Source organism: Nyctereutes procyonoides, unplaced genomic scaffold (genome assembly GCF_905146905.1).
Source record: "Nyctereutes procyonoides isolate TBG_1078 unplaced genomic scaffold, NYPRO_anot_genome, whole genome shotgun sequence".
Lineage (NCBI taxonomy): Eukaryota > Metazoa > Chordata > Mammalia > Carnivora > Canidae > Nyctereutes > Nyctereutes procyonoides.
Genome location: NW_026575028.1, coordinates 337,721 through 361,467, shown reverse-complemented (window position 1 = coordinate 361,467; position 23,747 = coordinate 337,721). Strand labels below are relative to the sequence as shown.

The window sequence follows — 23,747 nt, the reverse complement described above, 5'->3', positions numbered from 1 at the left end:
GTCCTCCATTAAGGCAATAAATTGCCAGAGGATACAGAATAATTTAGGAAAGTTAATAGATGCTAACCAGTACTCTGTTTTAGTTCCACCCTGTCATCCATGCCAGGAAATTGAAACTTAAGAGTTCTGTTTGACAGCTTCAATTTATCTCCACTCACTTCTTCTTAATAGAATATGTTTGTTTACCCAAAGGAATTCTATGAGAGAGATTCAATCTATATACCTGAAAAGCAAATGTATAATTTGTTTTAGGGACCATGCAAAATAAAATAAAATTTAAAATAAAAAAGCACATCTTGATAAAATGCAGAGGAAAATAGACAAGTTGTGGAGAGAAAAAGAGCAAACCGGTCACCTGAAAATAGATGTGTTTGTGGACAAATGAGCTATGGAAAGAACTACCAATTATGTACTTTATTAGTCATTGATTTTTTTCCTTTTTCTTTTTTTTTAATTTATTCATGAGACACACAGAGGAGAGAGAGAGAGAGAGAGAGAGAGAGAGAGAGAGAGAGAGAGAGAGAGAAAGAGGCAGAGACACAGGCAGAGGGAGAGAAGCAGGCTCCATGCAGGGAGCCTGAAGTGGGACTGGATCCCGGATCTCCAGGATCAGGCCCTGGGTTGAAGGCGGCGCTAAACTGCTGAGCCACCTGGGCTGCCCATTTTTCCTTTTTCTTAAAACACCACTTGCCCCTATCCCATGCAACAAAGTTCGTCCTTTTCCTAGAACAAAAATTAGCATCAGGTTCTATAAATTGTTTATCATTTTTGACAATTAACTTTTCTCTAAGGAGAATAACTAGATAATCCCATAAAGTCAGCCAAGCTTCTTCCTCTCTGACCAAATTTTTAGGCAGAATTTCAATTTTAGCACTTAGGTGTGGCTTTTTGTCTTGCACTTTAAATTAAAAAGGGAAAAGAGAACGAAATCCATTTGCAATTTTCAGTGACACCATGCAAGCTACAGAAAATACTTCTCAGGGCCCAAACTTTATTTTGAAACAATTATTACTCAGGTTCAATTTAAACTCTTTCTTGCAGTATTTACCCCAAAGATACAGATGTAGTGAAACACGGGGACACCTGCACCCCAAAGTTCATTGCAGCAATGTCCACAATAGCCAAACTGTGGAAGGAGCCTGCATGTCCTTCTACAGATGAATAGATAAAGAAGATGTGGTCTATGTATACAATGGAATATTACTCAGCCATCAGAAGAGATGAATACCCACCATTTGCTTCAAAATGGATAGAACTGGAAGGTATTATGCTGAGTGAAGTAAGTCAGTGGGAGAAGGACAATCATCATATGGTTTCATTCATACGGGGAATATAAGAAATAGTGAAAGAGATTCTAAGGGAAGGAGAGTAACTGAGTGGGAAAAATTAGAGGGAGACAAACCACGAGAGACTCCTAACTCTGGGAAACAAAGGGTTGTGGAAGGTGAGGTGGGTGGGGGATGGGGTAATGGGTGACCGGCACTGAGGAGGGCACTTGATGGGATGAGCCCTGGGTGTTATACGTTGGCAAATCAAACTTCAATAAAAACAAATGAAAAAAAAAAACCCTCTTTCTTGCCTAGTTTTGAGAAATGTCAACCAGTGCGTTCAAAGAGCAGCATCTTGTTAGATCTCGCCACCCTAAGTTTTAAGGAGGAGTAAATAGTTGACTTCTTTCCCCCTTTTCCCACTGTCCCATGTCTGTCCTCTGCTGGCTTCTCAGAGTGGCAGCAGGACACAGCACAAAGACGTCGTCCTGGGCGCCACATCTCAGTGAACCTACAGCCATCGAGTTCACGACGCACGATTTTGTGATAATGAAAGACAAAATGTGACAAACGACTGTAAGGCGCATCCTAATTACCAGGATCCCAAAGTGTCAAAAAAAAAGACCCCTGTATTCTTGGACTTTCAGGCAAAGGGCAAGGGCCGCAAGGACCGCAAGCACAGCACAGATCTTTATTTATTTTTTATTTATTTTTATAAATTTATTTTTTATTGGTGTTCAATGTGCCAACATACAGAATAACACCCAGTGCTCATCCCGTCAAGTGCCCCCCTCAGTGCCCGTCACCCATTCACCCCCACCCCCCGCCCTCCTCCCCTTCCACCACCCCTAGTTCATTTCCCAGAGTTAGGAGTCTTTTTTTTTTTTCTGTATTTCCAAGAGTTTTATTTTTGAAAGATAATTAGTATATATATGTTCGGAATAATAAAGACAGATGGCACTTCCTATATTGGTCCATATTTGAAGGTTCCAAATTATCAAATAATAAACATGCACTTAAAAAAAGACATAAGGGATGTCTGTGTTCTCTCTCCGTCTCTCAAATAAATAAATAAAATCTTTAAAAATATAAAATAAAAAATGAAAAAGACATAATTCAGTACTGTGCTTGAAAATATTGCATATGTATTTGAAAATATTGCAAAGAAAGTCATTGCAAATATTAATAAAGAAATAAAATGAGACTGGATACTAAAATACCCTGAAAGAAAAAAAATACCCCGAAAGTTTATTAATTTAAATATTATTTTGCTCCTGTTTTTGTCATTTTTTCAAAATTTTTAGTCAGTTATTTATTATTATTCTTTTCAAAAGTAACATATTTTGTTTTTGGTTTTGCCATTTCTTCATGTTGTTTAACAAGTGGATTAATCCCAGACATTATGATGTAAGGTTTTCACAGCTGTTCTTTACTAAGAAATATTACTCAGCAGTTAGAATCTTTAATTTCCAGATGGAAAATATTTGTTTATTTAGTTTGTTTGCTATCAATTTTATTATTAATTAGATGCTTCATTACACTATAATCAGAGAACACTTTCTGGATTATTTCTACTTTTTGAAATTTTTTGAGATTTTCTTTGTGGTCTAATGTATGGAAATAACAATAATAATAATAAAAAACCACATCATCAAACATCAAAAAGAAGTTGCCTTTTTTTTTTTGTGGGGGAGGGGAGCATAGATTTCCACATATATCCATTAAACTGTCCAGTGAATTCTGCCTTTGACATTTTCCCATGTGGGACTCTTAGTTGACTCTGTTGGTTTAAATGCTATCATCATCACTTACACAATTTGGAGTCTGCAATTTTCTTTTTTTTGTTTCACCAAATATGTGATTTGTAATATGTTTTGGTTTTAGTTTTCCTTTAATCCTTGAAAAATGAAAAGACTCAAACCTAATATTAAATGCTTACTGAAAATCTAATAAGCTCCTACTAATTGGAAAATTGCTAAAAAATGTGAACAGTGAGCTGAAGTTTAGCTATGGTTAATCTAAAGAACTATACAAATAATTTCCAAATTTCTTAAAACTACGAAGGTTGAATCATTTCTTGTTTAATAGGACTATATTGATAGGTTTATCTATATTGCTAAATTAATAAAACATGATTTTTTGAATGTTTCATTTATTCATGAGTGGCACAGAGAGAGAAAGGCAGACACAGGCAGGGGGAGAAGCAAGCCCCATGTGGGAGCCTAATATGGGACTCAATCCCAGGACTCCAGGGATTGAGTTAGGAGTCTTTATGTTCTGTGTCCCTTTCTGATATTTCCCACACACTTCTTCTCCCTTCCCTTATATTCCATTTCACTATTATTTATATTCCCCAAATGAAAGAGAACATAGGTTTGTCCTTCTCTGATTGACTTACTTCACTCAGCATAATACCCTCCAGTTCCATCCACGTTGAAGCAAATGGTGGGTATTTGTCGTTTCTAATGGCTGAGGAATATTCCATCGTATACATAGACCACATCTTCTTTATCCATTCATCTTTCGATGGACACCGAGGCTCCTTCCACAGTTTGGCTATTGTGGACATAGCTGCTAGAAACATCGGGGTGCAGGTGTCCCGGCGTTTCATTGCATCTGAATCTTTGGGGTAAATCCCTAACAGTGCAATTGCTGGATCGTAGGGCAGGTCTATTTTTAACTCTTTTTTTTTATTTTTTTATTTATTTATTTTATGATAGTCACACACACACACAGAGAGAGAGAGAGAGAGAGAGAGAGGCAGAGACACAGGCAGAGGGAGAAGCAGGCTCCATGCACCGGGAGCCCGACGTGGGATTCGATCCGGAGTCTCCAGATCGCGCCCTGGGACAAAGGCAGGCGCCAAACCGCTGCGCCACCCAGGGATCCCTATTTTTAACTCTTTGAGGAACCTCCACACAGTTTTCCAGAGTGGCTGCCCCAGGTCACGTCCCCCCCACCAGCAGCGCGCATCTTTACAAGGGAACACGTGTGGCTCCCGGGGTCCCCCGGGCCCCCGGGGAGGGCGGGGCGTCGCTGGGTGCCCCGAGCCTCCCCCACGCGCGGAGGCTGCCCGCGCACCCAGCCCCTCGCTGAGTTTCGCTTTCGGTTCTGTGGGAAACGAAAGCTGGGCGGCCGCAGGGGGCGGAGCGGGGCGGGGCGGGGCGGGGCGGGGCGGCGCGCGGGCTCGGCTCAGCCCGGGAACCTGAGGACGCGGCCAGGCTGTGCTCTCCCGGCGGCTTCGGCTTCTTCGCGGAGCTTGCTGCAGGCAAGGACAGAGACGGCTTCTAGGAGGCTCCCTAGCATCGAACTTCGAAGTGCACGTTTGGCCTGTCTCGTGGAACTTGAGGCAAGTTGGGTGCTAAATTCTCATCCAGACCAGTCATTGAAATTGTTCTGTAATTTGCCTTTTCCCACTTAACAGTATACGATGGACCTCTCCTCATAGCAAAACATAGATACATCAACCTCATTTAGAAAAATTGGTACATAATATGGCAAGTACATTATTTATTTAAACAATTCATAGACATTAGGTTGTTTCCAGTTTTTTTTTTAATTTTTTTAATTTTTTTTTTTATTTATGATAGTCACAGAGAGAGAAAGAGAGAGAGGCAGAGACACAGGCAGAGGGAGAAGCAGGCTCCATGCACCGGGAGCCCGATGTGGGATTCGATCCCGGGTCTCCAGGATCGCGCCCTGGGCCAAAGGCAGGCGCCAAACCGCTGCGCCACCCAGGGATCCCTGTTTCCAGTTTTTATTGGTATAGATGATGCAGCAGTGGATATCATCTTATGTACACATTCATGTGAATATACAAATATATTTGTGAAAAATTCCTAGAGGTGGAATTGCTCAGTCAGCAGGTGTATATATTGAGAAATTTGAAAGATTTTGTCAAAATGTGCAAATCAGAGTATTTTAATCTTGATCTTTCCCCAACCTCTTTGCCTTTTTTTTTCCTGGAAGAGAACTAAATTTAGATCTATTGAAACATAAAACTTCATTCCATAACTCTTGAAAATATGGGTTTCAGAGTGTTTGAAAATTAAAGCAGTAGCTTTAACTGCATATTTTATAGCAGTGAGGTAGTTATACTTTGAAATTACTCCAGAAAAACAAAGCAATTATTTACTTAGTATTTTATTTAAAAATTTTAGAGGGGGGAAGGGGCATTGGAAGAGGGAGAGAGAAAATCTTAAGCGGGCTCCACCCTAAGTGCAGAGCCCAAGGGGGGAGGGGGAGGCCTCAATCTCAGGACCCTGCAATCGTGACCTGAGCCAAGATCAAGACTCAGACGCTTAACCAACTGAGCCACCTGGGTGCCCCTTAAATAAGGCAAATGTTTAAAAACATTTCTTACAGTGTTATGTGGTGGCAGAGTGAGGTGGGGAGGAGGTTTAGATCTAGATACCTAGGCTGTCTAACGTGTTCATAGGAACAAAATAAGTAGGAGGGAGTAGGAGAGCAGTTCCATCTTGATTTATGGAGCACTATCAAAGAACTTTAAAAAAGTTTTTTTTCCTTTTTCACTATTAATAATGTGTTGTGCTTTTGGCACTTTTACACAATGATGGGCTTGCAAAGGGGAAATACTTAACATGTACACGGCCTCAAAGAAGATAAATCCTAATGCCTTCCACATGAGTTGATTCTTTTGGAGAGAGTAGTCTCAAGATTTATTCCGTCTTATTTGGGGTTTCATCTGGTGTGCTCTAAGCGGTGTACACAGCACATCACCATTACTCAAGAAGCAAAACACATGATTAAGGATAAGGTCTAAATTTGTTGTTGCCATGATGATTTGGATTTGGAAGACTGTGATATGGTTTGTATCATGTCATAGCCATGTTAATTTTGTTCCTTTTAGGCCATTTAAAGACAGTCAGTTTTCCTGACTGGAGAACCTAGTTGTGGTGAAGAGCCCAGCCCAGGTAGAGACCCAGACCACTCAGTTTTCCTGCATCACATTTTTTGCTGTTTCTTGGAAGACTGATTGATTCTGTGGCCACAGTGATGATGGACTTAGACCTGCTTCTGTCATTCACATCTCCTACTTATTTTAAGGATAAAAATTTGGGGGAGGTTGGGAGCCAAATTAGTTTAGTTCTTTGGAACCAAAAAGCACTTAAAAAATAATGGACTGTATATAGAGCAATTTTAGGTTCATAGCAAAGTTGAACAAAGTTGGGAGGTACAGAGTTCCTGCAGATCATTCCCTCCCTCTGCCCCATCGAGACCATTATTAACACCTGGCACCAGAGTGATACATTTGCTGCAATTAATGAGCCTACGGTGACACCATCATTTTCACCAAAAGTTCATACTTTACAACATGGCTCACTCTTGGTGTCATATGGGTTTTGACAAATGTATAATGACGAGTATCTACCATTATAGTATCATACAGAATAATTTCACTGCCCTAAAAATCGTTTGTTAGAGCAAACTTTTTGAGTCAGGGCTTGAGTTTGAAAATTCAGTTTCCTTGAAATAAAACCATCTTTTTTTCTCTGGTTGATGCTTCTTGCCACCTTCTTAGTTCAACCGCATGTTCTCTGATCATTCTGCCTTTCTCCAACCTTCTTAGACCTATAGGTTTCATTTTCCTTCCTTTTGTAGCCACACCTACCTGTTTCCCCTCTATGATCAGCTCTGACGATTGCCCTTTTGGAATCTGACCTGCCAGCTTACCCAAATGATACTCTTCACTGGGTTTTACTGCTATATTGGGCTGACATAAATAGTTTTGAGGGCTTAGTGGAGTATAGAATAGTGTCTCTGGAAAACACAGGCTGGTCCTGTTCTACTCTGTTTCATCAGATTTCCCTCAGTGTGGTCTCAGAATCCTATTTCTTGCTCATGGAATTGCCAGCTGCCATCATTTCTCTCTTAGTTTAACCCTTCAGGATGAGCCTTATAAGACTATGAGACTATTTTTATTTATTTAATTTATTAAGGGACTATTTATTTTTTAATATTTTTTATTTTTTAAAGATTTTATTTATTCACGAGACACACACACACACACACACACAGAGGCAGAGACACAAGCAGAGGGAGAAGCAGGCTCCCTGTGGGGAGCCCAATGCGGGACTCGATCCCAGGACTTCGGGGCTACATCCTGAGCTGGAGGCAGATGCTCAACCATTGAGCCACCTAGGCGTTCCTTTAATTTTTTTTTTGTTTTGAGTAATCTCTGCACCCAACATGAGGCTTGAGTTTACAACCCCAAGGTCAGGAGTCCCATGCTCTACTGACTGAGCCAGCCAGGTGAAGAGACTATTACGACTGCTTATGACTGTTGAAAATAAATGCCAAGTAAAAGAGGTTATAATCTGGGTCATTTAACTTGATTTATTAATATATGTCAATTATATGTTTAGGTGTTTTCCAATTTCAGATTTTCACGTTTGCTTTACATTTTGTAAAAGAATTAAGAAGAAGAAATTCTAACAATTCTTCTCATTCTTAACTTGTTAATTTTTTGGAATTTGGAATAGGAACACTATTGCCAAAAAGTTCCTTTAAGAGATATTAAATCTGTTCCTTAAATGAATTATTGCTTATTTTAAAATTGCATATTAATTAATTACAAGAAGTTTGGAAATTAAGAGAAATAATTTTTAAAAAATGATTTGTAATCCCACCAGTGAGAATCACTTTTAATTGACATTTTTGGCATATTTCATCCAGGCTTTCCTCTCTCTCTTAGTTCTATTTATGTTTAAAATATTAAGTTAATACCATGTGATTTTTTTAATAATTTCTTTTTTATTCAGTGAAATATTAGTCATTTTCCCATCTTTCTTAGTCTAAAATGATTTTAATGTCACGATAGTATTTCATTTTATTAGTGTGTCATAATTTACTTAACTTTTATTGTTGAATTTCCTTTTTTTTTTCTTTTGGCCAATGTAAGTAGTGCTTTAGCTCTTAGATTTGAAAGCATCCTTTTATTTTTTTTGTCAGTTGACAACAACAAAAAAATCCCCCTTTGAAATATCATCTAACGTTAATTAAGGAGGAACAAAAAGATATTTAAGAGAATAGACAAAATGGTAATAGAGTGATTTCACGCTCCTAAACGCTGCACTTTTCCTCATCAGTGTTTCATTTTATTTGTAAAACGCGTAAGGAAAATAGGCCATAAAAATGAATCTCTTAAATAGATCTTTATATGTATCTCTGATTATTTTTTATTTATTAAGTTTTTATTTTAATTCCAGTATAATTAAAATAGTGTTTTATATTACTTTCAGGTGTACAATATAGTGATTCAGTAATTCCATACATCATCCAGTGCTCATCACAACAAGTGCACTCCTTAATCCCCATCACCTATTCCACCCATCAACTATTTTCTTAATCAGTATTAATTGGTACTCTTTGAGCTACAAGTAACAGGAAGCTTTTCCTTTCTTCCTTTTATTTGTTTTAAGAGTTTATTTATATATGTTCATGAGAGACAGAGAAAGGCAGAGATATAGGCGGAGGGAGAAGCAGGCTCCCCGCGGGAAGTCTGATGTAGGTCTCAGTCCTGGGACTCTGGGATCACCTTCTGAGCCAAAGGCAGACGCTCAACCACTGAGCCACCCTGGTGCCCCAGGAAGCTTTTTCAAAGTAATTTTATTTTATTTTTAAAGTTTTTATTTATTTATTCATGAGAGACAGAGGCAGAACATAGGCCAAGAGAGAAGCAGGCTCCATGCAGGGAGCCCGATGTGGGACTCTATCTCAAGACTACAGGATTACGCTCTGGGCTGAAGGCAACCACTGAGCTGCCCAGGCTTTCTGCAAAGCAATTTTATTTTATTTTTTTATTTTTTATTTTTTATAAATTAATTTTTATTGGTGTTCAATTTACCAACATACAGAATAACACCCAGTGCTCATCCCGTCAAGTGTCCCCCTCCGTGCCCGTCACCCATTCACCCCCACCCCCCGCCCTCCTCCCCTTCCACCACCCCTAGTTCATTTCCCAGAGTTAGAAGTCTTTATGTTCTGTGTCCCTTTCTGATATCTCCCACATATTTATTCTCCCTTCCCTTATATTCCCCTTCACTATTATTCATATTCCCCAAATAAGTGAGAACATACACTGTTTGTCCTTCTCCGATTGACTTACTTCACTCAGCATAATACCCTCCAGTTCCATCCACGTTGAAGCAAATGGTGGGTATTTGTTGTTTCTAATGGCTGAGTAATATTCCATTGTATACATAAACCACATCTTCTTTATCCACTCATCTTTCGATGGGCACCGAGGCTCCTTCCACAGTTTGGCTATTGTGGACATGGCTGCTATAAACATCGGGGTGCAGGTGCCCCGGCGTTTCATTGCATCTGAATCTTCGGGGTAAATCCCTAACAGTGCAATTGCTGGGTCGTAGGGCAGGTCTATTTTTAATTCTTTGAGGAACCTCCACACAGTTTTCCAGAGTGGCTGCACCAGTTCACATTCCCACCAACAGTGTAAGAGGGTTCCCTTTTCTCCGCATCCTCTCCAACATTTGTTGTTTCCTGCCTTGTTAATTTTCCCCATTCTCACTGGTGTGAGGTGGTATCTCATTGTGGTTTTGATTTGTATTTCCCTGATGGCAAGTGATGCAGAGCATTTTCTCATGTGCATGTTGGCCATGTCTATGTCTTCCTCTGTGAGATTTCTCTTCATGTCTTTTGCCCATTTCATGATTGGATTGTTTGTTTCTTTGGTGTTGAGTTTAATAAGTTCTTTATAGATTTTGGAAACTAGCCCTTTATCTGATATGTTATTTGCAAATATCTTCTCCCATTCTGTAGGTTGTCTTTGAGTTTTGTTGACTGTATCCTTTGCTGTGCAAAAGCTTCTTATCTTGATGAAGTCCCAATAGTTCATTTTTGCTTTTGTTTCTTTTGTTTTCGTGGATGTATCTTGCAAGAAGTTACTGTGGCCAAGTTCAAAAAGGGTGTTGCCTGTGTTCTCCTCTAGGATTTTGATGGAGTCTTGTCTCACATTTAAATCTTTCATCCATTTTGAGTTTATCTTTGTGTATGGTGCAAGAGAGTGGTCTAGTTTCATTCTTCTGCATGTGGATGTCCAATTTTCCCAGCACCATTTATTGAAGAGACTGTCTTTCTTCCAGTGGATCGTCTTTCCTCCTTTGTCGAATATTAGTTGACCATAAAGTTCAGGGTCCATTTCTGGATTCTCTATTCTGTTCCATTGGTCTATGTGTCTGTTTTTGTGCCAGTACCACACTGTCTTGATGACCACAGCTTCTGCAAAGCAATTTTAAAAACAGCTGAGGAGGGGCACGTGGTGGCTGAGTCAGTTAAGTGTTTGCCTTCAGCTCAAATCATGACCCTGGGGTCGGGAGATCGAGTCCTGGGTCAGGCTCCTTGCTCAGTGGGGAGTCTGCTTCTTCTTCTCCCTCTGGCCCTCCCCCTGCTTGTGTTGAAGTGTTCTTTCTCTCGAATGAATAAATGAATGAATTAATGAATGAATAAAATCTTAAAACAAAAACCAAAATAGCAGAGGAGAGCCTGAGTGGAGAAATTTGGTGGGGGGGTGGGCAGCTTGAGGGCTTCTCTTGGCCTCAGAATTCTGTCTCAGTTTCTTTCCCATCTCTTGGTTCTGTTTCCTGTTAGTGGCTCTTCTTTGGCTGGTGGATTTTCTTTCTGTGGTAGGAAGGATGATCTGATTTATGTTTTCCCAGCTCAGAATGCCATCTGACAAGTCTAAGGGTTGATGATAATCAGCTCTGATTAGATCACATGACCATTGCTAAAACAGCCACTGAGGACACCATGTGGTCAGACCTGGATCATATTTGAGCCAGAGAGTGGGTGTGAGCAGTTGGGATGAGCTCTACCTAATCATCAAAGTATGAAAATGGAGATATTTTTTATTTTTATTTTTATTTTTTATTTTTTTATATAATAAATTAATTTTTTATTGGTGTTCAATTTGCCCACATACAGAATAACACCCAGTGCTCATCCCTTCAAGTGCCCCCCTCAGTGCCCGTCACCCACTCACCCCCACCCCCCGCCCTCCTCCCCTTCCACCACCCCTAGTTCGTTTCCCAGAGTTAGGAGTCTTTATGTTCTGTCTCCCTTTCTGATATTTCCCACACATTTCTTCTCCCTTCCCTTATATTCCCTTTCACTATTATTTATATTCCCCAAATGAATGAGAACATACACTGTTTGTCCTTCTCCGACTGACTTACTTCACTCAACATAATACCCTCCAGTTCCATCCACGTTGAAGCAAATGGTGGGTATTTGTCGTTTCTAATGGCTAATATTCCATTGTATGCATAAACCACATCTTCTTTATCCATTCATCTTTTTTTTTTTTTTTTAAAGAAAAGGTGATTTTGCTACCTAAAGGCAGGGCAGTGGGCTGGCAGAAATGACAGATGTTGACTGATCATTGTTGAGGTTGTGATACATGTTGCCAAATTTGTGTCAAGGCTGGCTGTAGCAGCTTTTACTCCCAATGGCAGAGTGTGGAATACTTGTAAAATGGGTAAGTATGGAAAGTTGGTTGGTACCGCTAGACCTGCACCCAAAAGCTTTGTATCTTACATATTTTTACAAATAAGCAACATGAGGTTTTCACTAATGACTTCCTTAAATGCAAATAAAACAACCAGGAAATCATGCACTTTTAGAGAAACTGACACAGAACAATTTTCATGTAACTAATTAAAAGGTCGTCGTCTGGCATTGAATCCTGTATGTCACTGGTCAACCCTTGACATCCTAAGCTTCTTTAGTACTTGCTGTCTAGAACATTTTCTCAAGCTTTAAGGCATATGTACATAGCCAGAAATCTTGTCGAACTGCAGATTCAATTCCATAGGCCTGAGTGGGGACTAATAAATGCTTTTTAATAGACTGCCAGAAAATGCTGATGTTGCTGGTCCGGAGACCTGCTTTTCTTTTCTCTTTAAAAAAATTTTAATTTAAATTCAATTTAGGGGAATCCCTGGGTGGCTTGACAGTTTGGTGCCTGCCTTCGGCCCAGGGAGTGATCCTGGAGTCCCACATTGGGCTCCCTGCATGGAGCCTGCTTCTCCCTCTGCCTGTGTTTCTGCCTCTCTCTCTCTCTGTGTGTGTGTCTCTCATAAATAAATAGATAAATAAAAAATCTTTAAAAAATGAATTCAATTTAGTTAACAAATACTATATAATTAGTTTCAGTGGTAGAGGTCAGTGATTCATCAGTTGCTTATAACATCCAGTGTTCATTACATTAAGTGCCCTCCTAATGCCTATGACTCAATTACCCCATCCTCCCCCACCACCCCTCCAGCAGCCCTCAGTTTGTTTCCTATAGTTAAGAGTCTCTCATGTTTTTTTTCCCTTTCTGTTTTTATCTTATTTTTCCTTCCCTTCCCCAATGTTCATTTGTTCTATTTCTCAAATTCCACATATGAGTGAAATCAGATGGTATTTGTCTTTCTCTGACTGACTTATTTTGCTTAGCATAATACCCTCTAGTTCTATTCATGTTGATGTAAATGGTAAGTATTAATTTTTAGTGGCTGAGTAATATTCCATTATATATCTATATATCTATTTCTATTTCTATTTCTATATCATCTATCTCACTTCTTCTTTTTCCAGTCATCTGTTGATGGATATTTCAGCTCTTCCCATAGTTTGGCCATTGTAGACATTGTTGCTATAAACATTGTGGTGCATATGCACCTTCAAATCAATGTTTGTATCCTTTGGATAAATACCCAGTAGTGCAATTGCTGGGTCAGAGGGTAGCTCTATTTTCAACTTTTTGAGGAACCTCCACACTGTTTTTCCAGAGTGGCTGCACCAGTTTGCATTCCCACCAACAGTGTAAGAGGGTTCCCCTTCACATCCTTACCAGCATCTGTTGTTTCCAGAGTTGTTCACTTTAGCTGTTCTGAGAGGCCTGAGGGGTATCTCACTGGGGTTTTGATTTGTATTTCTCTGATGGGAAGTGATGCGGAGCATTTTTCATGTGTCTGTTGGCCATGTGTAGGTCTGCTCTGGAGAAATATCTGTCCAGGTCTTCTGCCCATTTCTCGACTGGAATTTTTGTTTTTTGGGTGTTGAGTTTGATAAGTTCTTTATAGATTTTGGATACTAGCCCTTTGTCTGATTTGTCACTTGCAAATATCTTCTCCCATTCTGTAGGTTGCCTTTTAGTTTTTTCAACTGTTTCCTTTGTTATGCTGAAGCTTTTTATCTTGACGAAGTCCCAATAGTTCATTTTTCCTTTTGTTTTCCTTGCCTTTAGACACATCTTCCAAAAAGTTGCTGCAGCTGAGGTCAAAAAGGTTGTTTCCTGTGTTCTCCTGCATGATTTTGATGGATTTCTATTTTACATTTAGATCTTTCATTCATTTTAAGTTTATTTTTGTGTATGGTGTAAGAAAGTGGTCCAGTTTCATTCTTCTGCATGTTGCTGTCCACTTTTCCCAACACCATCAGTTGAAGAGACTTTTTTTCCATTGGACATTCTTTCCTGCTCTGTTGAATATATTACTTGACTATAGTGTTGAGGGTCCATTTCTGGGTTCTCTATTCTGTTTCATTGATCTATGTGTATGTGTTTGTGCCAGTAGTGTACTGTCTTGATGATCACAGCCTTGTAAAGTAGCTATATTATGATATGATATGATGTGATATGAGAACATTGTGATACCCAGGTTTGGTATTCTTTCTCAACATCGCTCTGGCTATTTGGAATCTTTTCTGGTTCTAAACAAATCTTAAGATTGTTTGTGAAGGAAGCTCATGGTATTTTTTTTAAAGATTTATTTATTTATTTATTTATTTATTTATTTATTTATTTATGATAGACATAGAGAGAGAGAGAGAGGCAGAGACACAGGAGGAGGGAGAAGCAGGCTCCATGCCGGGAGCCCGATGCGGGACTCGATCCTGGGACTCCAGGATCGCGCCCTGGGCCAAAGGCAGGCGCTAAACCGCTGAAGCTCATGGTATTTTGATAGGGATTGCATTGAATGTGTAAATTGCTCTGGGTAGCATAGACATTTTCACAATATTTATTCTTCCAATCTGTGAGCATGAAGTGTTTTCCATTTCTTTGTATCTTCTTCAATTTATTTCATAAGCTTTTTGTAGTTTTTAGAGTATAGATCCTTTACCTCTTTGGTTAGGTTTATTCCTGGGTGTCTTACAGATTTTGGCACAATTGAAAATGGGATCGATTCCTTAATTTCTCTTTCCTCAGCCTCATTGTTAGTGTACAGAAATGCAATTGATTTCTGTGCATTGATTTTATATCCTGCCACATTGCTGAATTGCTGTAAGAGTTCTAGCAATTTTAAGGTGGAGTCTTTTGGATTCTCCATACACAGCATCTTGTCACCTCTGAAGAGTCAGAGTTTAACTTCTTCTTTGCCATTTGGACATACCGTTTATTGCTTTTTGTTGTCTGACGCTGAGGAAGGACTTCTAGTACTATTTGAACAACAATGGTGAGAGTGCACATCCCTGTTGTGTTCCTGACCTTAGGGAAAAAGGTCTGTTTTTCCCTATTGAGAATGATACTTGCTGTGGGCTTTTCATATGGCTTTTAAGGTATTGAGGTATGTTCTCTCTATCCCTACACTTTGAAGAGTTTTTAATCAGGAATGGATGCTATATTTTGTCAAATGCTTTTTCTGCATCCAGAGGATTATATGGTTCTTGTCTTCTATTAATGTGATCTATCATATTGATTGATTTGTGAATTTTGAACCACTTTTGCAATCCAGAAATAAATCCCACTTGGTCTTGGTGAATAATCCTTTTAATGTACTGTTGGATCCTATTGGCTAATATCTTGGTGAGTATATATATATATATATATTTTTTTTTTTTTAATAATAAATTTATTTTTTTATTGGTATTCAATTTGCCAACATACAGAATAACACCCAGTGCTCATCCCGTCAAGTGCCCCCCTCAGTGCCCGTCACCCATTCACCCCCACCCCCCGCCCTCCTCCCCTTCCATCACCCCTAGTTCGTTTCCCAGAGTTAGGAGTCTTTATGTTCTGTCTCCCTTTCTTATATCTCCCACATATTTCTTCTCCCTTCCCTTATATTCCCTTTCACTATTATCTACATTCCCAAATGAATGAGAACATACAATGTTTGTCCTTCTCCGATTGACTTATTTCACTCAGCATAATACCCTCCAGTTCCATCCATGTTGAAGCAAATGGTGGGTATTTGTCGTTTCTAATGGCTGAGTAATATTCCATTGTATACATAAACCACATCTTCTTTATCCATTCATCTTTCGATGGACACCGAGGCTCCTTCCACAGTTTGGCTATTGTGGACATGGCTGCTAGAAACATCGGGGTGCAGGTGTCCCGGCGTTTCATTGCATCTGAATCTTTGGGGTAAATCCCCAACAGTGCAATTGCTGGGTCGTAGGGCAGGTCTATTTTTAACTCTTTGAGGAACCTCCACACAGTTTTCCAGAGTGGCCGCACCAGTTCACATAACCACCAACAGTGTAAGAGGGTTCCCTTTTCTCCACATCCTCTTCTTGGTGAGTATTTTGACATCCATGTTAATCAGGGACATTGGTATCTAATTTTCCTTTTTGATAGGGTCTTTTAAAAAATTTATTTATTCATGAGAGACATAGAGAGAGAGGCAGAGACACAGGCAGAGGGAGAAGCAGGCTCCCTGCAGGGAGCCTGAAATGGGACTTGATCCTGGGTCCCCAGGATCCCACCCTGGGCCAAAGGCGGTGGCACTAATCCGCTGAGTCACCGAGGCTGCCTTTGATAGGGTCTTTTATTTTTTATTTATTTATTTATTTGTTTTTTAAGTTGGCTTTGCTTTTATTTTATTTTTTTTATAAATTTATTTTTTATTGGTGTTCAATTTGCCAACATACAGGATAACACCCAGTGCTCATCTCGTCAGGTGCCCACCTCAGTGTCTGTCACCCAGTTACCCCCACCCCCGCCCACCTCCCCTTCCACCACCCCTAGTTTGTTTTGATAGGGTCTTTTAAAAAATTATTTCAAATATGTTTGTTGGAATTCGAGTACACATTTCAACAGAGCTTATAATTTGATAGCATATTTATACACACACCTTTATCAATTTCCTATTGTTCTGTGGTCTACTCTTAATACTGAAACAATATTGATCTGTTATAAACGCAGATACATATTGAAGCTGCCAAGATGGTGTCTTTCACTGAAGAGGAATTTATCAAGGCACTTGAATGGGGAAATTCATAAATGATCTACTTTATAATTAAAGTATACAGACTAAGGTCTGGGCAGCCCAGGTGGCTCAGCGATGTAGCGCCGCCTTCAGCCCAGGGCATGATCCTGGAGACCTGGGATCGAGTCCCATGTCGGGCTCCTTGCATGGAGCCTGCTTCTGCCTCTGCCTGTGTCTCTGCCTCTCTCTCTCTCTCTCTCTCTCTCTCTCATGAATAAATAAATAAAATCTTTAAAAAAAGTATACAGACTAAGGTCTGTATAACTATGTGACCCATATACATTTTATTTAAAGTTATAATGATTTATTTTTACTCTTTATAAGTAAGGAAGATAGTTGGTGAAAAGCAAATAAAATCAAAGCAACTCTGGAGAAATCCCTGTTTAGATTTTAGGGATACAGAATTGACATGTAATTATTAAAGGAAATATTTTGTAAAATAATAAGAATTTAACTTTTGGTTCTTTCTTGTGACCCACTTGCCCTTTATGTTCTAGATATTCAGCTTTAGTTCATAAATGATAGTTTGTGTGATAGAAATTCTGTTAAGTTCTTTTTATTTTATTTTTTCTGTTAAGTTCTTATTGACAATAAAGCCCTTTGAAATTCCTCAGTCTTAACATTCTCTTTCTTTTAGTATAAAGAAAAAGATACTTTGGCCAAATATGGGAAGTAAGGTTCCTTTTTTTTTTTTAGCATGTTGAGTTTCTTTTCTTTTTTTTTTTGTATATTTTTTTTTATTGGAGTTCGATTTGCTAACATATAGCATAACACCCAGTGCTCATCCCCAAGTGCCCCCCTCAGTGCCCATCACCCAATCACCCCCAACCCCCACCCACCTCCCTTTCTACCACCCCTAGTTCATTTCCCAGAGTTAGGAGTCTCTCATGTTCTATTACCCTCTCTGATATTTCCCACTCATTTTCTCTCCTTTCCCCTTTATTCCAGGAGTAAGGTTCCTAAAACACAAATACTTATGGAGCTATAGTCTGAATGAAGATGCAGGAGAAGCTCTAAGCAGCGCAAGTTGTATGGAGAAATTAGTTTCCTGGGTTTGGCCCATCATGTATTTTTATATATGGAGGTTGTGATGTGGTATGGAGCTCAGATCTTCAAATTATCAGTACAAGAGTTTGACTAAAATCAATTTTGCAGCTAAAAATATTCTGTAATTTTTAAAATCATAAAGCAAATATTTTCTTATAATTGTTTACAAATCATGAATTACAGAGATGCTTTTAGAAAATCCAAATAGATTACATTTCAGTGATAGTGAATCCATAAAATGAAAGTTATAGTGACATCTAGCGGTAAAAACAATCCATGTTTTACCAATTTTGTGTGTGTTTTATTGGAGTTCGATTTGCCAACATATAGCATAACACCCAGTGCTCATTCCGTCAAGTGCCCCCCTCAGTGCAGGGAACCTGACGTGGGACTCGATCCCGGGTCTCCAAGATCATGCCCTGGGCCAAAGGCGGTGCTAAATTGCTGAGCCACCCAGGCTGCCACCAAATCTTGATGGTATCACTTGTCTTCACAAATTCCATTCCTTTTTCTAAATTCTTCACCAAGCATATTGAAATCATTCTCTTTTTTAAATACCCCTGAAGGGAGATATCCTAGTAATTTTGTAGCATGTTCTCTAAGAAGTTTTAGTCTTCTTTAATAATGCCATTAATGCATCCTTGTCTTCTTTGCTACAACTGCCATTCTTCCAGTTCATGTTGTTTGTAAGGGACTGGTTATGACATTCTTTAGTGAGTTTTTTCACAGACCTCCTGTGTTCTAGTTGCTTCATTCTTTGTTTCTGAGCATTCATTAGTTCTATCTGATCATCCTCAGCAAGCTTAGCAAGCATAGCCTTTCAAAAAGTTTACTCTTCCTTTTTGGCAGCCTGGAGAACTAGTTCCTTCATGGCCATTTATTCTATAAAATTTTGCTTCAACTTCTTTTGCTTTCTCAATTTCTCTTCTGCTTTCTCTTTTAGTTTCATCTTATGTATTTCAGCTTGTTCTTTCTGGTATAATTCTTGTCTCACTTGTTCCAAATCTTCACGTTGCCACAGCATGTCTTCCGGTTTCTGAGTCAACATATTCTGAAGCTGTAGCCTTTTTCCCTCGTTTTCTTGAACTTTTGCCATCCAATCTTCTTTCTTTCATTTATTTATTTATTTTTAATTTTTATTTATTTATGATAGTTACACACACAGAGAGAGAGGCAGAGACACAGGCAGAGGGAGAAGCAGGCCCCATGCAGGGAACCCAATATGGGAACCCAATATCCCAGGTCTCCAGGATCAGGCCCTGGGCTGAAAGCAGCGCTAAACCACTGAGCCACCCAGGCTGAACCACCCGGGCTGCCCATCCAATCTTCTTCACTTTGTTGCTGCATGTTGGCAAATTCTATGATTTTTCTGTTTTTTTTTTCCATCTCATCACACTTCTTCCTTCTTCTTTCTGAAACTTTTCTATATACCTTTGAGTTACATTCATTTTTTCTGACTTTTGTTGTCTTTCCAATTAATCTTCTTCATAGATTTTCCAAACAATTTCATCAATCATGAGTGTCTCTTTCAGGAACTGCTCATACACTTCCTGCTTTCTCTTTTCTTGTTCTTCAAGTTGTTTCTCTAAGTCCAGATAATACCGTGTTTTTACTTTATTTCTTTTGTCCTCTGCAGCAGTCTCTTCCTTTATTGCTCTCTTATGTTATTCCATCATGGTTTTGGCTATTTCAGCACACTGTTTCATTTGCTCATATTTAATGGTATCCTTCTCTGCAATCTGAGCTGCCCTTTCTTTATTCATGTAAGCTGCTTTTAATTTTTTCTTCAATTCTCTGAGCTTAATACTGTTTTCTCTTACTTGTCGCCTCATCTTTTTATCCGTTAGACTATCATGTTTTAGTTTTGCCAATTTCATAGCCAATTTTTCTTCTTGTTCAAGCTGGAGTTCCTCAGTCTTTTGTTTTTTTTCTGCCTTTTGAATGGCCTCTTCCATATCCAACTCAAATTGTTCATTCTGTAATAATCTGAGGAATCTCTTGTGCTCCACGCAGTCATCATTTTCATTCTGCACCACCTGGCCCCTGACATTATTCTATATCTTTCTTAGTGATTACAATTGTTTGCAGTGATTTATATCTACTGATTTCTGATGCCTTTCACTGAAGCTCAAAGTTTACCTTCTAGAAGCCATCCTGGCAGAGAAAAATTCCCCTCTCGGGCTCTAGTGGTCACCATCTCCCACTGCAAAAGCTGTGGTGGGCCTCCTTTTTGGTAGGGTCTTTGTTCGGTTTTGAGGCCAGAGTAACACTGGCCTCAAAGAACAAGTTTGGAAGTTTTCTTTCCATTTCTATCTTTTGAAATAGCTTCCATAGAATAGGTATTAATTGTTCTTTAAATGTTTGGTGGAATTCCTTTGGGAAGCCATCTGGCCCTGGACTCTTGTTTCTTAGGAGGTTTTTGATGACTGCTTCAATTTCCTTGATGGTTATTGGTCTGTTCAGGTTGTCTATTTCTTCCTGTTTCAGTTTTGGTAGTTTGTAGGTTTCCAAGAATGCATCAATTTCTTCCCATTCCTGCCTAATTTGTTGGCATATAGTTACTCATAATACGTTTTTAAAATTTTTTGTATTTCCTTGGTGTTGGTTGTGATCTCTCCTCTTTCATTCGTGATTTTATTAATTTGAGTCTTTTTTTCTCTTTAATAAGTCTGGGTAGGGGTTTATCTATCTAATTAATTCTTTCAGTGAACCAGCTCCTACTTTCATTGATCTGTTCTACTGTTCTTCTTGTCTCTATTTCACTGAGTTCTGCTCAATCTTTATTATCTCTCTTCTTCTGCTTGGTTGAGGCTTTATTTGCTGTTCTTTCTTTAGTTCCTTTAGGTGTAAGGCTAGCTTGTTTAGTTGAGATTTTTTTAATTTTTGAGAGAGGCTGTTACTGAAATGTATTTCCCTCTTAGGACCACCTTTGCTGTATCCCAAAGATTTTGAACAGTTATATTTTCATTTTCATTATTTTCCATGAACCTTTTTAATTCTTCTCTAATTTCCTGGGTGACCCATTAATCTTTTAGTAGGATGCTCTTTAACCTCCATGTGTTTTAGTTTCTTCCAAATTTCTTCTTGTGATTGAGTTCTAGTTTCAAAGCACTGTGGTCCAAAAATATGCAGGGGATTATCTTAATCTTTTGGTATAAAGTGAGACCTGATTTGTGACCCAATATGTGGTCTATTCTGGGGAAAGTTACATGTACACTTGAGAAGCATGTGTATTCTCTTGCATTAGGATGGAATATTCTGTATATATTTGTGAAGTCTATCTGGTTCAGTGTGTCATTCAAAGCCCTTGTTTCTTTGTTGATCCTCTGTTTAGAATATCTATCCTTTGCTAAGAGTGGAGTATTGAAGTTTACTACCAATAATGTATTATTTAAAAAGATTTTTTTAATTTATGATAATCACACACACACAGAGAGAGAGAGAGGCAGAGACATAGGCAGAGGGAGAAGCAGGCTCCATGCACCCGGAGCCCGACGTAGGATTCGATCCCGGGTCTCCAGGATCGTGCCCTGGGCCAAAGGCAGGCGCCAAACCACTGCGCCACCCAGGGATCCCCCAATAATGTATTATTATTTATGTGTTTCTTTACTTTGGTTATTAATTGGCTGATATGATTGGCTGCTCCCATATTAGGAGCGTAAATCTTTATAATTGTTAGGTGTTCTTGTTGGATAGACCCTGTAAATATGATATAGTGTCCTTCATCTATTACTACAGTCTTTGATTTAAAAACTAATTTAGGGATCCCTGGATAGCTCGGTGGTTTAGCACCTGCCTTCGGCTCAGGGTGTGATCCTGAAGTCCCAGGAGATCAAGTCCCACATCGAGCTCCCTGCATGGAGCCCACTTCTCCCTCTGCCTGTGTCTCTGCCTCTCTCTCTCTCTCTCTCTCTCTCTCTCTCTCTCTCTGTGTGTGTGTGTCTCTCATGAATAAATAAATAAAATCTTTAAAAAAATAAAATAAAAACTAATTTATCTGATGTGAGGATTACTACCTCAGCTTTCTTTTGAGGTCCATTTGCATGGTAAATGGTTCTCCACTCCCTCATTTTCAGTCTGAAGGTGTCTTGAGGTCTAAAATGAGTTTTTTGAGATAGCATAAAGATGAGTCTTGCTTTTTCATCCAATCTGATATCCTGTGTCTTTTGACTGGAGCATTTAGCCCATTCAAATTTATTGTAACTATTGAAAGATAGGAATTTAGAGCCATTGTATTACCTGTACAGTCCCTGTTTCTGCAGACTGTCTCTGTTTCTTTGGGCTCCCTCTTCACTTACAGGATCCCCCTTAATATTTCTTCTTTTCTTTTTAATTTTTTTAATTTATTTATGACAGTCACAGAGAGAGAGAGAGAGAGAGGCAGAGACACAGGCAGAGGGAGAAGCAGGCTCCATGCACCGGGAGCCCGACGTGGGATTCGATCCCGGGTCTCCAGGATTGCACCCTGGGCCAAAGACCAGCGCTAAACCACTGCGCCACCCAGGGATCCCCCCCTTAATATTTCTTACAGAGCTGGGTTGGTAGTCACATATTCTTTCAGTTTCTGTCTGTCCTGAAAGCTCTTTATCTCTCCTTCCATTAGGAATGACAAACTTTCTGGTTAAAGTATTCTTGGATCCATATTTTTCTCATTTAGAGCCCTGAATATATCATGCCAGCCCTTTCTGTCCTGACAGGTCTGTGAGGATAGGTCTTCTGTCAATCTAATATTTTTCCTCGTATATTAAGAGTCTCTTGTCCTGAGTTGCTTTCAGGATTTTCTCTTTATCTGAAATTTGCAAGCTTCACTATTATGTCTGGGTGTTGATCAATTTTTGTTGGTTTTGGGAGATGTCCTCTCTAGCTCTTGGAAGTGAGCGCCTGTTACCTTCTCCAGATTGGGGAAGTTCTCATCTGTGATTTGCTCAAATATACCTTCTGGTCCTCTTTCTCTGCAGCCACAGGAACTCCAATAATATGGATATTATTATTGTTTTTCTTTTTTTCTTTTTTTTAATAAATTAATTTTTATTGGTGTTCAATTTACCAACACACAGAATAACACCCAGTGCTCATCCCGTCAAGTGTCCCCCTCAGTGCCCGTCACCCAATCACCCCCACCCCCCGCCCTCCTCCCCCTCCACCACCCCTAGTTCATTTCCCAGACTTAGAAGTCTTTATGTTCTGTCTCCCTTTCTGATATTTCCCACACATTTCTTCTCCCTTCCCTTATATTCCCTTTCACTATTATTCATATTCCCCAAATGAATGAGAACATACACTGTTTGTCCTCTGATTGACTTACTTCACTCAGCATAATACCCTCCAGTTCCATCCACGTTGAAGCAAATGGTGGGTATTTGTCGTTTCTAATGGCTGAGTAATATTCCATTGTATACATACACCACATCTTCTTTATCCATTCATCTTTCGATGGACACCGAGGCTCCTTCCACAGTTTGGCTATTGTGGACATGGCTGCTAGAAACATCGGGGTGCAGGTGTCCCGGTGTTTCATTGCATCTGAATCTTTGGGGTAAATCCCTAACAGTGCAATTGCTGGGTCGTAGGGCAGGTCTATTTTTAATTCTTTGAGGAACCTCCACACAGTTTTCCAGAGTGGCTGCACCAGTTCACATTCCCACCAACAGTGTAAGACGGTTCCCTTTTCTCCGCATCCTCTCCAACATTTGTTGTTTCCTGCCTTGTTATTTTTCCCCATTCTCACTGGTATGAGGTGGTATCTCATTGTGGTTTTGATTTGTATTTCCCTGATGGCAAGTGATGCAGAGCATTTTCTCATGTGCATGTCGGCCATGTCTATGTCTTCCTCTGTGAGATTTCTCTTCATGTCTTTTGCCCATTTCATGATTGGATTGTTTGTTTCTTTGGTGTTGAGTTTAATAAGTTCTTTATAGATTTTGGAAACTAGCCCTTTATCTGATATGTTATTTGCAAATATCTTCTCCCATTCTGTAGGTTGTCTTTGAGTTTTGTTGACTGTATCCTTTGCTGTGCAAAAGCTTCTTATCTTGATGAAGTCCCAATAGTTCATTTTTGCTTTTGTTTCTTTTGTTTTCGTGGATGTATCTTGCAAGAAGTTACTGTGGCCAAGTTCAAAAAGGGTGTTGCCTGTGTTCTCCTCTAGGATTTTGATGGAATCTTGTCTCACATTTAGATCTTTCATCCATTTTGA

The 23,747-nt window shown here is 39.3% G+C and overlaps 1 protein-coding gene and 1 pseudogene across 2 annotated transcripts in view; one reads left to right on the top strand and one right to left on the bottom strand.

The window, feature by feature from the left end:
* Positions 1-4,481: 4,481 nt before the first annotated feature.
* The window catches only part of USP18 (ubiquitin specific peptidase 18), an 86,265-nt gene continuing 66,999 nt past the window's right edge, over positions 4,482-23,747 (top strand). For both annotated transcript variants that reach the window (XM_055315650.1, XM_055315649.1), the window contains exon 1: positions 4,482-4,617. The gene's annotated coding sequence lies outside the window, so the exon portion shown is untranslated. The remainder of the gene's footprint in view (positions 4,618-23,747) is intronic.
* On the bottom strand, positions 18,032-19,704 carry LOC129503510 (meiosis-specific nuclear structural protein 1-like; annotated as a pseudogene).